Raw genomic sequence first — 15,814 nt, 5'->3', positions numbered from 1 at the left:
CAACTACAGGATCAAGAGTGCTACAATCGGATTAGTCCAACACACACTGTGGGAAGAAAAAAAAGGTACCACAATGAACTATACCGCTGGAGAGGTTTGGGACTAATCAGCAAACCAGAATTGGACTCTCTTAAAAATGACTATCCCATCACCCCCCAACTATACCTAATACCAAAAGTGCACAAGAACGCACATCAGCCACCAGGAAGACCAATAATCTCGGCCATAGGAAGTTTGTTTGAAAAAACTAGTGTTTTTATAGATCACTTCCTGCAACCCTATGTGCGTGATTTACCAGCATTTATAAAAGATACTGGGGACTTCCTGAAAAAATGGTATGATGTCCATTGGAAGGGCAATTATGTATTCATGACACTTGATGTACAGTCACTATACACGAGCATCAGGCATATGGATGGTTTAAGAGCACTGCAACACTATTTAGGCAAAAGACCGATAAGCCTTCCCCAACACACTTGTATGTTGCTAGAGATGACCGAATGGTGCCTCACAAACAATACATTCATTTTCAACAAACTTCATTACAAACAAACCCAAGGATCAGCCATGTGTACTTGCTTCTCCCCCAGCTATGCTAACCTGCACATGGGCTGGTGGGAGGAGCACGTACTTGGGGTGACCTACCAACATCAGATGTCAGACAATATCAAACTACACACTAGGTTTATAGATGACATCTTCATCCTAAGGGAGGGCTCCACAGAGAGTGCGACACTTTTTGCAACACAGCTTAATGACAACAGCTTAAACCTTAAATTCACCTGTACCACTAGCACAACATTTGTACAGTTTCTAGACCTAGAACTCTTTGTGGTAGATAACAAAATTCAAACCCGGACATTTAGCAAGCCCACAGCGGGTAATGCAATACTACATGCGCAGAGCTTTCACCCGACTAAACTGAAGGAATCCATACCATACGCAGAGTGTCACAGAATGACGCGAAACTGTAGCAGGAAGGAGGACTTGGCGGATGCCAAAGACAACCTCTTCATGCGACTAAGGAATAGGGGTTACACCAGTGAGACACTGAAGAAAGCACAACAAAAGTGTAGGGGAAAAGACAGGAAAGATCTCCTTTTTAACAAGAAAGAGGGCGCTTCAGACATCAGTGAGCCCACCACACGACAAAACCCCAGACTCATCACAGGCTATAACACGTACCACATAAATCTACGTAGGATTCTGACCAGGCACTGGCCTTTGATACGCAATGTTCCGATTTTAGGTCCCACCTGTGATAAGTCTACTTCAGTGACATTCAGGAAAGCAAAATCCATGAGGAGCCAACTAGTGTGCAACGCCCCCGCAAATATAAAAACAACCACATGGCTTCAAACCCAGAAAGGATTTAGGAAGTGCACCAAGTGCAAAGCCTGCAAGCACGGAACCAACACCACCACAGTCAGGCTACCTTTCAGACACTCACCAAATATCATCAGAGGGAGTTACACGTGTAAAACGGAATTTGCTGTTTACATGTTAGAATGTACATGTGGTAAAATATATGTGGGCAGCACGATACACCAGGCACACGTAAGAATACTGCAAAACCTCAGGGCGATCAACACTGATGACCAGGCATACCCTGTCGCAAGACACATTAACTCACATCATGCAGGAAATACCGATGACTTAACATACTTTGTCATCAACAGTATACCCAAGAATATCAGAGGAGGGAATCGACAATTAGCATTGAGACAACTTGAGCCTAGATACATCATCTTATTAGACTCCAAGATCCCTAACGGGTTAAATGCGGATCAGGCGCTTAATGTGCACCTCTAGTCCTAGGCTGCTGTCCAGTTTTTTGACCACTTCCGTAATACAACTGACGTTCACCCACACTACATGTAAATATCACGGTTTGACACAACACTCTAGTCACTTAATTAGTATAGTAGAATTGCACCACGTAGATACACACGCACGTGTTACCCCCCAGTAGCCATAGTGGAGCGCTATCACCCACAATCAGCCTCACTCAAATTTCACCAGGTTGTCATTCAGCAGCCAGGAAATGAGTAAAAAAGATACCCAGTGGGGTAAGATGTTACAGGCAGGTTTGGGGACACTTGCCCCGCACAACCGTCTAGATTGAGTCAACGTGTATGGCATAGGCGTACAGTTGAGCAATGTTGGAACCAGACATGTGAGATAAGCTGGCAACATGTCCAGGTCGGGATCAGGCTCGTAATAATAGAACGCGAGCACTTCCATAGCGAACCCACCAAGGGAGAGCACCTTTTAACTGAATCACTGCATCGGCTCGATCACATATTAGGGCGCCAGTAGACATTAAACTGTGGGAAAGTAGACTGATCGCGCTTGGACGTAAGAGAGTGTAAAATCACAATTTTCATTTTTACTATTTAGCAAACATAGTATATCGTGTTAAACTGTATTGAGTGTATATAAAATGAATTAATTTTTTTATAATTTTATGACAGCACCGAGTGGGTATAATGTGAAGTAACATTGATCAAAACTCTGTATAGCATCATGTACATATATTTTCTTGTACCACGTTAAGTCATAGAAGAACTCTTCTATGTTGATTGTAGTGACATGACTCGTTGCCATAACAAAATAAGATGAACCAGTTGAAACCTGTCAAACTCAACAATACTTTAACAGTGGATTATGTGAATGACAGATGTAGTGAGCAAGGCGGTTGAATACCGCCGAAGAGCGTCTGGGCTGTAATCGGAATAAAGAGACATTACTTTGAAGCATATTCATGGAGTCAGCGCCTTCTTTAAAGACAAAGTTTGGACTGGTGTGCAATATATATATATATATATTTAAAAAAAAAAAATATATATATATATATATATATATATATATATATATATATATATATATATATATATATATATATATATATATATATATATATATATATATATATTGTTTACCAAAGTACCCTTGTACAGCGAGGGGTCACTCAACAAGCGTTTTCCCATCAGGTTTTCAAAATGCAATCCGCCTTTCACATTCATTTACATTTCGATTTTGCCAACTCGTTTCAAGGACTTGATCCTCTTCTTCATGGGCAGCAACAAAGCACATCTGAAGCTCGCATAGTTGTAATTAACACTTTTATTGATGTCCATGCCGTCCATGCACATATATATATTGATCCTGATACCATTTGATTTTCAACAATGTTTTATTCTTTATTTCTATTGTAGTGCTGAACCTATTTTTTGTGAATACTTTACATCTTGATGAAGTAGATAAGCTATTGTAAAATTAGTGACACATATTGATTAATAAGCTTATTGGCATTTTCCTGTTTTTAGTTATGAGAATGAGTGATTGAATGTGGATACGTTTGGAGTGAGTATTTGGATTGAACTATAGTTTATGTTTTTTTTATTGTTAGAAGACAATAAAATGCGCTTTGTACCTTTCTCAATGTTGTCCCTTTAGTTTATTATGAACTATTGTCTGTTTTTGAATGTTACTCAAGTTGCCTTAGGACTTTGCATTTATATTTCTGGGTTATTTACATAAATAAGTATATCATCTGTGTAAAGAGATATTACAAATTTAAATTGATACCAGGCTACACCCAGTGGCAAAATAAAAGTTAAGGGCGGGCAGCATTGTAAGGTGAGGGGGTCCCCATTACCCATGTCCTAACTGCCTTGCTGCTTCTGAGTGTTTCCTTTTTTTGCAGCTGGCAGCCCAGGGGGCCCCCTTTGAGGTGAACAGTGTGGGGGGCTCCATGCACCGTGGGTGCCTCTGTTATGCTCCTTGCTACACCCATACCCATTTTTTCCTGGCTCATGACTGAAAGCCTGCTGATCTATACTTAATCTCATTAGTACTCACTGCAAGTTGGATCTGTGTATTTGAAGTGCTCAATGTTATTCTATTGTGAGGACTGCATGCTGTGAACCCCCTCAGCAGTAGACTTTTTAGGCCATTAAGTGGGAGCTTTCAAACAGACACAGGGAACTGTAGAGGCGAATGAGGTGGTTACATGTTAAAGTGGATTTTCTGGGGACATAAAGATTTTCCTAAAGATTTCAACATGCAGTGTGGACACAGTGTAGATGAGATTTGATCTAGTGTCTGTTATCGCTGGTTTCTGACCAAAGGGAAATGGGAGTTTGCAACCGTATCATGTGCGGTTGCATTGTAATTGCGGTTTCCGATCGCCGCCCCTCAGAATTTTCCCATTCTGGCAGACATCTTAAATCCAGCTAGGGAACACACACCAGAGGACAGAACTTAAGTCATGCCAAAACTGTGAGGCCCAGTGTTGAAGGAGCCAAAATGTCCAGTGAGAAAACTATTCTGCTTTTCTCCCAACAGCTCATGGGGGTAAATCGTTGTAAAAAATAACCACAATACTGATTATGGAAATGGAAAAGTCTCAATTCTAAGACTGTCACCTGTAATGCAGCTAATTGGTAGTCCCATGTTTTTCTAAGATGACAGCATCCTGACATGGAGCATGATCAAGAAGGAAACTGCAGAGATCAAACACTTTCAAAAGACAAGTAGCAAAAGTTGAAATTTCTGCCATGTAAAAACTGCTGAAAACCCAGCAGCATGCAAAGACACAAGCCTCAAAAACTCCATGATAAAAAAAATGGTCACCTGTCTGTAATCATGGAGTCCTCTGGACTATAATTCCTTGACTGAAAATATAAAATACATTTTTAAAATGTGAACTTCTTGCAAAGGACAATGCAAACTCCCCAGAAACCTGAGGTGCACAGACAACCCCAGTCCAACCAATGGCAGGGTTGCCACAAATAAAAAAGCGGGTGTCAAGCAAATGAGATTCACCTTTGTCTACAAAAAAGAAGGGGAATAGTATCAATTTGAGGCAAAGAGTATGCCGGCTGGAGGTCAGTGGTAACTGGCTTCTACTGAGGGTGGGGCAGTCAAACAAAAGAAAAAAGAAATGCACTTACTGATCCTGACGATGGTGACGACATCCTTATCACTCCAACCTCATCCGCTGCTGGGACTGCAGTGCAGGCCCCATCAAGCTACGTTGACCAATCCAGGTCTGCTCACGTGCTGTTAACCAGCATGTGAGCAGTGCCCTGATTGGTGAGATTGGACTTTCTCGCCGCTCCCGAGGGTACTGGATGTCTGCACTTACTCTCAACCTAGCTGTCTTATGACAGCTGGTTTGAGAGGTTTAAAGTGTGCATGTGTGGCTGGCCATCTCAAGACGACTGGCCAAAAACACATGCGCACTTTAAGCAGGTGCAAAGACAGCCCCCTGCCCACCACTCCTCCCTGCTCACTGAGCAGGACCAGCCCTGTCCTGATGCCCATGTTCAGGTCGGTACAAAAAGAATGGTATCAGGACCCGCCCTGTCCTGATGCCCATGTTCAGGTCGGGACAATAAAAATAAAAAGGTACTGGATTACCATGTAATTTTTTTAACCCTGGGGCTTTGGAGGGACATAAGTGGGGCGGAGCTTCTCAGCTATGCATTCCCTATGAAAGCCACAAGGGACACTTGCAAAACATCAGACAAGAGCTAAATGCTGAATGTGTACCCCTTTTGCCACTGACAATGGAGTAATAGGGGGCATGTTGAGTGAGGAGGACTACCCTAGACTCACCAAAATATTTCCACTCAGAATTCTACCCATTAGTTCTAGTATGCCACTTCCCTGCTAGGAGAGCTTTCAAGCTTGCATGTGTAAGGCTTTTAATCTTAAATGTGAGGTGATCTTGTGTTGCAATAAATGCATGTACACTGGGATAAAGCGACTGAGATCAATATCCAGTTTGCCAAGCATCCCAACAAGCTGTTAAGCATAAAGTGAATCTCTAATAGCTGCTTGCTCACAATAATTAATTGCCTGAGGAGACTAGGATTAGTAACAACTGGTAAAACGTCTTAAATAGTTACGAGCAAGTATTTGGCAGTAATTGCCATTCGGTTTCAAAGCTAGTTTGAAACAGTAACTCTCTGTAGTGGAGGGGAACGGCAATGAAGACAGGAAACTCAGTAATATGAATTCAGGCTACTATTTATTTATGGTAATATACAGGAAAAGGAGCCCACAGTATAAGCAGTTGCAGGAGCATGAATCAAACAGCAACTGACTGGGCAAACACAGAGTGACTCATAACATAACAGCATTCTATAATAAAGGTTTTAAATGATTAAAGAAACAGTTAAACTACATACCACATACCCTCCCCCATATAATGCAAAAAAAGCTTCAACACAATACATAATCATGAAACTTGACATGCATTCTACAAACTCGTTGATCACGTACAGGTGCCATAGTAGGTGAAATACAAGAACGAGTAGGTGAAACCATGTTGGTGCAATTTGGTGAACAAATGTTGACATTGGTAGCATTAGAGAAACTAGTGAAATCAAAACCAGGCCGAAAAGTAAAATCAGTATCATTTTCATCAGACCTGTTGGCATAAACTTCGTTAAATATATTAACTTGGTTGTCAGTAAGTTTCACAACATTGTCCTTATTCCGCCAACCTCTATTCTCTAAGAGAACATAAGATTTGGTGACTCTGATAACCCAAACTGGTAATGTGAATCTAGATTGACCTTTACAAACTTTTTAGGGTTTTTTGATGAGACCCTAATCATTAGTTTTGATGTTAGGGCCAAGTGATGTAGATGGACCACCGTAGGATTTCTTTTGTAAAGATGGCTTATCAGCCACTCTGGTTTTAAAAATTTGAGGATCTACCACGGTATTTCTTTTGAGATGTAAAGCAGAACCTACTGCCAAGTAAAGGGAACCATTTTGGCATGAGCTTGGACCTAGCTTCCCAGCCCTGAGAGCTTTAAAAGGAGTAACACCAGTTGTGGAATGCGGTGTCGTTAAATAAGCCCAAACTTTTTCTTGTAAGAAATCACCTACATCAATATTGGTTGCTTTAGCAGTTTGGATCCCTTCTTTAAGGAAACAATTGGGCCTTTCCACAAGTACATTAGAAGAAGGACTATACAATGCAACTTGACAATGTTTAATCTCATGACTTTCTATGAATTTGGTGACTTGATGGGAAAGAAAAGGTTGGCCATTGAAGAAATGAAATGACAGTTGAAGAGTTAGCTACTTGTACAAAAGAATAATAAATCTATTTGGAATGATAGTCAATTACAACTAAACAGTACCCTTTCTCTGAAGGTAATAAATTAAAGGGTCCTGAAAAGTCCAAGGCAATTTTCTCCCAAGGAGAGTCCGGGAATGGAACAGGAAGCAAAGGCTTCTTGTTGGTTTTCTAATGCTTGTCGGAAACAATACAACTAGGACATTTGTCTATAAAAAGAGCAACTTGTTTGTCTAGGCCTGGCCACCAGTAAATATCCTTTATTCATTTGCAGGTTGCAGGAATGCCTAAATGACCTTCATGGCCAATATTGGTGATCTTCTCTCTCAGTGAGATGGGAGGTACAAACAAACCATTCCTTACGCAAATTCCATTTTCAAAAGATAATTCTCCACTAATTTGTGCAAATTGCTTCACATTATTGCTCAAATTTTTATTAGTAGGCCACTTACTTTTAATGAAAACTTCCACTTTTTTGAGAGTTGCATCAAGTGCCATGGCTGATGCCCATTCATCTTGTGAGATGCTGCCATGACACATGGAAACAGCATCTATGAGACCAATCACACAATCTTTATGGATATCGTTTTCACCTTCACTGCAATCAGGTAAAGGAATACGGGAAAGACAAACAGTTCGGATGTTTTTACCTCCTTGAAAATATTTTACAGTGAGGTTGTATTCTTGTAATTTGGAAAGCAAAGTCTTGCTGAAGACTTACCCAAACCATTACCAGACAATAATGAGACTAAGGGTTTGTGGTCAGTAAAAATCTCACATTGAGTACCCCAAATGCATGTTTTGAATTTCTGAACGGCCCAAACTATAGCAAGAGCCTCCCGTTCAATCGTGCTGTAGTTGCATTCAGTAGGGTTTAGAGCACGAGAGGCAAAAGCAGTAGTATTTTCTTTGCCTTTGACCCATTGCCCAAAGTCTACTCGAAAGTCCCATTTAGCTAGCATCTACAGACACGAAAGAACTGGCATTGGAGATAAACAGTTGTAACACAGGAGCATTGATTACTAATAATTTAATTTTTTCAAATGCATCACACAGAGTATCATCCATTCAAATGTTATACCTTTTTTGAGTAGAGTTCTAAGTGGTTGAACTAATTGTGCATAGCCAGGTACGAATCTGGCATAGTATTCACAGAGTCCTAGGAACGAACATAGAGAATCTTTGTCATAAGGAGAAGGAGCATTGCGTATGGCTTCACATGTTGTGACCCAGATGCTCAACCTCGTTAACAAGTAATTTACACTTATTAACTTTTACTGTCATACCTTTGTCTTGTAAAATTTTGAGTACTTTGTTACGTTTTTGTAAATGTTCCTCCTTTGTTTCTGTGTGGATTAAGATATCATCTTGAAATGCCTGCACTTGGGAAAAATCACTAAATAGACTATCCATAAGTTTTTGAAAGACACTCGCGGCTGAGGCGAGGCTGAAAGGAAGTTTCAAATATTTAAAAGCCACAAAAGGCTTTACAAAAGCGGTAAGTGCTTCACAGTTTGGGGAAAGTTGAATCTGGTGGTAGGCAGAATGTAAGTCTATAGTGGAAAAAAACTTTGACTTCCCAAGGTTGGAGAGCATTTCATGTATGAAGGGTAAAGGATGGCAGTCAACAAGGATGTTTTGATTTAGAGATCTTAAATCCACCAGAGCCTCATGTCCCCAGTCTTTTTTTTTCGTAAAACGACCGGAGAAATCTATTCTGATGAATCTATAGGAGAAATGATATCTTGATTTTTGAGATCATTAAGTAATGACTTCAAATCCTCTCTGATGCTAAGGGGTACCGATCTGACTTTATGTATTATAGGAACAGCGTTTTCCTTTAACATAATGGTGTGTTCATAATCTTTGACAGTGCCAACAGAGTCTTTAAATACATTAGGAGAAGATTTAAACAGATTTTCAACATCTGAATCTGGTTGACTGATGGACAAAATACTGGAGGGTATATCACCTAAAATTATTGGGGGACCTTGGCCAGGATGTAAAATGATACCCAAAAGAGTAAGGTCTATCCAGCCAATAATATCTCTTCCTTTGATGGCTATACACATATTAGTTTTAACAGATCTGCCAAGACACTCCAATGTATCCCAAAAATAACCCAAAAGATCAATATCTTGTTCTCCGAAGGCTTTGGGGTTAATATCTGGAGTAAGGAGGGTCATAGTGTTAGGCCAAAACTTGTAGAATGTTTTGTCTGCGAAAATGGTGACAGGAGCTCCTGAATCAGCCATGGCTAAAATGATTCTACCGTTGATGGAGATGTCAACTAAAGGTCCTTTAATGGGTTTGTCTGAAGATTCAGGAACTTCAACAGTAACTACTATGTTATTGAATTGAGTGACTCAATCTTGGGCATCAGGAGTGTCCGAAGAAATATTAAAAATGTTAACTTTGTTCGCTAATGTAGAATACATACCACCCCTACATAGTCCTTGAAAATGTCCACATTTCTGGCATTTTGTACATTTTTTCCCAGGGCAGGACAATTAGGATTGTTCGCTATATGATTCCTAGAACCACATCTAAAAAAATGAGTTGATTTCTATAAGGCCTTTTGTTAAACATTGGTTTGGTATTCATAGCACAAGCAGTATTGTCATCAGAAACCAAATTCACATTGGACAGAACAGAAGATTGAGTGGGACTAAGTGTGGTTTGATTGGAATGAGTAGATAGTACTTTAGATGTAACAATCGATCTTTCAATACTTTTGGCGATATTGATTGTTACAGCTAAAGTAGGATTGGGAGAAGTAAGAAGACGCTCTTGATTTTTCTTTGAGTGGCAATAGAGCACAAATTGATCTCTTATATAAATATCTATATTAACACTAAAATCACATTTCTCTGCTAGAACTCTTAGAGATGCTATATAGTCTTTTACAGACTACTCAGGAGATTGCTTACACTTAGCAAAAGTTAAATCTTTCTAAAAGAACACTTGTAGAGTCAGAATACTGTTTGCCCATGCATAGTTTGGTTTCAATGAAAACATTCCACACCACATCCTCAGCTTTAGGAGGAGGTTAGCGTGGCAAATTATCAAAAACTCTGCGACCAGCTGTGCCAAGATGATTTATTAATAGGGCTAACTTCCTTGAAGGGGAGTAAACATCTGTGTCAATAGCAGTAAGATAGTTTTCAAAGTCTCTCAGCCATTCGACCCACTTTAAATCAGGTTTGCCTGGTTTTGAAAACGTGCTGGCTGAATAACTCCTAGGCTGGATTCCATTGTATGAAAGGTAAATCATTGACAAGGATAAATTGCTATTTGTAAGTGCCAGTCAAATGTATAAACTAGTTCAATAAAAATGAAGTATGAAACATACCTACAACAAAGTATTGATGATGTAAAATATGGTAGAGTAATGTAATTGAGCATTGAATTATTCGGGCATAAAGTAGAAACTCCCCACACTTACATGTACCTACATGCACATTTATCAAATATACACAACCAGCTACACATACATACACCCGTACTGATAAGAACATGCTCATACATGCTCCTCCACTCCGGTCAGTGAGGATACCTGCACTACCTCTAAGCAAACTTTACGCTTCACCTCAGTGGGATGGAATCAGATAAAATGGCTATTCCAAGCATTTTCCTATCGCAACCACTGACATAACCTCCATTTCATCCTATACAATACTCAAATGACTCATTTTTAAATCTGTTCTAATGTGCTCACCATAATTATTACATCACCACAAATATGATGTCCTTTTGGTTGTTTAATATTTGTTTATAACAGCAGGATTACCATTTTTCAATGATGACAATCTTATTGTGAATGTTGTGTACCTACATGTTACATTCTAGTTGATACATGTTCGATGTTATACCTTTGATACAGTTTGATATTAGGAGAGCTCTACTCAGTAAGCATCAGATCTTTAATTTATCAGACATATAATCAATTTTCTGATGTGGGATGCCCTGTTATATCGTACTATTTGATTGAAAATTGATGCAGTCACCTCTGTTTCATGCCCATAGATGTCTGAAATGTCGGTTTTATCCATCACCACTTAACATCTACTTGCTCGCATTCTCTTTAAGCATTCTTCTAGCATACTGGCACTAACACTTTCCTCTCCACTCTCCTCTCCTTTCACACGGGAAGAATACCTTCATCAAACAGTGAAAACTAACCATGGCAGATATATTATCCAATGAATTTTGCTGAATTGAACGTCAATGCCTTTTCATTAACTTCAAGGTGATTTACAAATGTTTTCCATTGGCTTCTCATGTAACTTCTGAAGTTTCACTGTAATTCCTTTTACTTATTACACCTGTTCCTTTTTTGCATCTCTGGAATGCTTTCACTTGAAGATGTTTATTAAAGTGTTAATTAAAAAAAATCCTATTTCAATGCTTCAATTAGCTTAAGGATGTTGCTTTTTGGAACTGAAGTATTCACTTTTCTGCATCTTATATTTGGCTATGACCTGCTTTTTCATCTATAGAATGCATGAATGAATGAATGAATGAATGAATGAATGAATGAATGAATGAATGATGGAATTGATCAAGCGTCGGATTCACCCCGAGGGGTATCACTGTGCTAGAGGTGTAGGTATGCAAGGCCTGAGAGATCAGTTACTGTAAAGTTCAGTTTTCAGGAGTTTTCTGAAACGAAGGAGATCTGGGCACTCATGTCGATGTACAGGTAGAGAGTTCCAGTACCATGGGGCAAGGTATGAGAAAGCTTTGCCCCCAGTGCAGAGTTCTCTGTAACTGGGGATCACAAGAAAAGCTTTTTGCCCTGAGCGAAGAGATCTGCCAGGCTGATAGTACCTACGTTTTTCCATGAGGTAACTTGGACCTCTGCCATTGATTGCTTTATGGACTAGACCACTCATTCTGAACTTGATTCTTTGGTGGATGGGTAGCCAGTGACGATGTCACAGCAATGGCAGGGAAGATGTTCTAGGGGGCATGTTAAGTGCCAGGTGGGCTGCCTTGTTCTGAATCACCTGCAGTCAGTTCAGCAAGGATTAATTTGCAACCGCAAGAAGGGTGTTGCAATAGTCGAGGCGACTAATTACCAAGGCTTGAATTAGGGTCCTGTGAACATATAGAGGAAAAGGATGGAGCACTCTACAGAGATGACTCAACGTGTGGAAGCAAGTACCTGAAGTGGCCATTACTTGGTCTCTCATAGAAAGAGAGTGGTCCAGAAGGATGACCAGGTTTGTATTTTGCCATTATTTCTGTATTAGGGGCTAAGCCCAACTCCGGGAGCCACCAGTCAGGGCCCCATAAAGTTTGAGCACTACCAAATAATAAGATTTCAGTTTTATTGCCTTTAAGCTGGAGGAAGTTTTCCGTCATCCAGCCAGAAACTGTTCGCATACCATCAGTAAAGAGAAAAATGGTTGAGGCCGTATTGTTATCAAATGATGAAAGAAGTTGGGTGTCGTCTGCATAAGAAAAGGGAGTGAACCCATGAGCTCTAATGATCTTTGCGGGGGGACCACACACACATTAAGCAAAGTAGGGCTAAGACAAGAGCCCTGTGGTACCCCCTTCATGAGCTCCATGATGCGGTAGCGAAAAGACTCATGTTAACAGTTTGGGTGTGCTGGTCTAGAAAACTCACAAGCCATTTTAGCGTAAGCCCACAGATTCCATTCTCATTCTCTCTTTGGAGTAGCTTGTGGTGAGACACGGTGTCGAAGATGCGGACAAGTCCAACAGCACAGCACAGCCTTATTGTTGTCCAGGGCAAGTTCAATGTAGTCTGATGCAGTTGGTGACACCTAAAGAGGGGATTTAGTGGAGTGATTAGATCTGAAACCATAGTGGGAGTGGTCGAGGCAGCCTTGTGATTCTATGAACTCTGTATGCTTAGTATTGATATATCCTTCCAAGAGTTTATTCATAAGCAAAAGGAGTGAAATAGGGTGGAAGTTTGTAAACTCAGTTTCGGCTACATGTGCCTTCTTACAGATCAGAAGCACTTGTGCCACCTTCCATTCATGTTGAGCTTTCCCTTCATTCAAAGAAGCATTTATTATAGTACCAATGGAGGGGCCTAGTTGCTTAACTAATAAGGCAAACAGATTGGCTGGCATAATGTCGAGGGTTGAACCAGATTCAACTCTCTTCCACTTTTGTTATCTGCAAAGCAGGGAAACTCTCTAAGTAGGCATCCTTCTCCCTCTGAGCTGTGGACAGTAGGTCAGTAATATCCAGTGATTCAGAGGCTCTTGGAAATGTATCATATATTTTGTCAATTTTTTACTTAAAATATTTGGCAATATTATCACATAATGCTTGAGAGAGGGGATCTGATTGATATAGTCAGTTGGGTTGGTAAAGGAATTGAGGCCTTTATAGAGTTCTTTAATAGAGTTGCCTGCTTGGTTTAGCCTAGAGGTAATATGGGTTTTCCATGCGTTTTGAATATTTTTGTGGTAAAGTGCTAAGGCAGTTTTATAAATTACTTTCTCCTTCACAGTTTGAGATTTTTGCCATGTCTCTTCCTATTTTTTGAAAATAAACTTTTCCTTACGAAGTTAAGATATATACCAAGCTGCATGCTTACTTTGGGGATTGGCATGGGGTCCTTTTAAGGGCGCAAGAGTGTGTGTGACTGATTTTGTGGCCTCATTGAATACGTTTACCCATGTGTTGGTATCACCAGGTTCTTCATATATGGGGGGTATAAACTTTTTTGCAAAAGAGTCTTGTGTGATCTTGCACCATTGTCAATAAGGTTACAAATGGGATTAGTAGGGGTACTGGTAGATTGGGTGCATGTAATCTGGAAATTAATCAAAGAAATGGTTCGACCAGATAACTGGGCAAGGGGGTTCTGCAAGTATACCAAATCGCATGCCCCACTTCTGGGAAATATCTTGTTATCAAACTTTTATATGCCGACGACTTGGTTTTAATAAGCCGGTCTCCAATTGGACTCCAACACCTTCTGGACACCACAAAAAAATGTTCACAAATTAATGTAATAAAGATCAACTTAAACAAATCAAAAGTAATGACTGCGAATTATAATAAATCAAAGAAACTTTCATGGTACCTGGAAGGGCAGAGGTTAGACTTGGTAACCAACTACAAATACCTGGGGGTACTATGAACAGCAGATGATCGTTTCTACCACAACTAGAGGCCCTGCGTCAGAAAGGAACCACATTCTACTTCTCTATGAACCTCTTGAAAAAGGTCCTTCCAGACCGAAACTTAGATCCTCTCTTACAAGTGATCAGAGCACAACTGCAGCCAATGCTCACATACGGGAGTGAACCAATGCAAGGGAAAGATGCAATAGTTTTACACAAAATAGTCAGTAGAACATACAGAGTTATCTTCCAGATGCCCAACTACGTGTCACCTGCCCAAATACATCTTGAATTTGGCCTACAGAGACAAACAGTCTGGAGAAGAGGTGCTTACATAAAAAACTGGCGTAAAATCAGAGGAGCAGAGCAAGGATCCTAAAATGCCCACCTCTGGACCGAACTGTCAACCCGAGATAAATCACCAGCCAGGAAGTACCTTTTTGAATCATTGCAATATCTCGAACTGACAAACCTTTGGGAGTCATCCATAGATAATAAAAGTTTCAAAAAAATACAACAAACAACAACACTAATATTAACAATAGAAGATAAGGACACCCTGGCCAAGAGGGCTCATGGATGGACAGTACTAAATGATCATATAGCTCCCAAGCCTTAGGCATACCTGAAAATGGGACTGACACAGAAGACAAAAGACATTTCTTTTAAACTGCGCTTTGGCATTCTACCAATTCTCCCTAATCTGGCACCCTGGAAAAGGAAAGAAGAAGACCAGTCCTGCATTTTTGTGGAAAAGGAAAATAGGATCTAGCACACATAATCTGTACCTGCCTGAGCTTGATCGACATAAGACGTGCCTTTCTTTGAGTAATATGGAATCAAAAGGGCATAAGAATCTGTAGGCAGGTCGTGAAGCTGGGTTTAACCCAGATGAGATCCAACTAAACTGCCGATTAACAAAGTACTTTGACGTAGTGGTTGGAAGACTCAAGAACTAGCAAAAGGTGCAAGGAAGACAGTAAGCAACTATAGCACTTCACCAAGAACAGTGATGGCCAGTCTTGATACAGGGGTTGTCAAATTATGTCTAGTACCCAGAAGCATAAGGACTTTATTGTCCTCGAATTGGAAGCATTGATAAGAAACTGAGATAGCCCATCTAGAACCAGGCCTTGTTAAATTTGTTTCCTGAATTCCGAAGCAAGAGCACTTTATCACACTGGAAAAGGAGAGCGCATAAACAGAAACTGTGATTGCCAAGACCTTTACTTCAGAGTATAAAAGTTTTAAATCTAATAGTATAAGATAATGCCGAACATCATTTTCTCGCTGAATGATTTTTTTTTATATTGTGAGTTTTAACTAACTGTACAATAAATTATTATCATCCATGTGTTAGTATCACCAGGTTCTTCAAATATGGGGGGTATAAACTTTTTCGCAAAAGAGTCTTGCGTGATCTTGTACCATTGTCTTCTAAGATTACAAATGGGATTAGTAGGGGTACAGGAAGTTTGGGTGCATGTAATCTGGAAATTAATCAAAAAATGGTCCGACCAGATCACTGGGCAAGGGGGTTCTGCATGTATACAGGGTGAGTTGTTCAGAATAATGTCCAGGGTATGCCCTGCTGAAT

The sequence above is a fragment of the Lissotriton vulgaris genome, chromosome 4_1 (genome assembly GCF_964263255.1).
Source record: "Lissotriton vulgaris chromosome 4_1, aLisVul1.2, whole genome shotgun sequence".
Lineage (NCBI taxonomy): Eukaryota > Metazoa > Chordata > Amphibia > Caudata > Salamandridae > Lissotriton > Lissotriton vulgaris.
The sequence above is the reverse complement of the archived record's forward strand: the minus strand, read 5'-3'. Positions refer to the sequence as shown.